Source organism: Gekko japonicus, unplaced genomic scaffold (genome assembly GCF_001447785.1).
Source record: "Gekko japonicus isolate JY-2015 unplaced genomic scaffold, Gekko_japonicus_V1.1 scaffold7135, whole genome shotgun sequence".
Lineage (NCBI taxonomy): Eukaryota > Metazoa > Chordata > Lepidosauria > Squamata > Gekkonidae > Gekko > Gekko japonicus.
In genome coordinates, this window is record NW_015175592.1 from 5,768 (window position 1) to 6,300 (window position 533).

The window sequence follows — 533 nt, forward strand, 5'->3', positions numbered from 1 at the left end:
GAAGGAAGGAAGGAAGGAAGGAAGGAAGGAAGGAAGGAAGGAAGGAAGGAAGGAAGGAAGGAAGGAAGGAAGGAAGGAAAGTGAGAGAAGGAAAGAAGGAGGGAAAGGGAGGAAGGTAGGTAGGTAGGTAGGTGCTGGGAAAGGCGGGCGGGGGGCTCTGCAACTTACTTGGCTGCTTCTTGCGCCTTGTGGTCCGGGGCTGCTGGGAGCAGGGGCAGGGGCTTGTTGCATGTGCTCTTTACTGCCGGAGCTCTGCTCCTGTGCACTCCTGCAGGAAATGACCCCTGTTTTCTTCTAAAATGAAATATCCTTTTCTAGACAGTCCCTAACATCTTTTGAAGAGAAATCACATCACTGCAACAGGGAAAAGGAGGGTAGAACTCCAGCAGGGCTCTTTGGTAATCCTCTTCCTTACCATAAACACCTGAAACCCAGAGTTATTCCTCTCCCTAAACTGAAACAAGCAATCCTCTTGCAGGCCTTTAGAAGTGTTATGTTCCATAATTTGGTTCCTCTCCTTGCTGCTTACTACA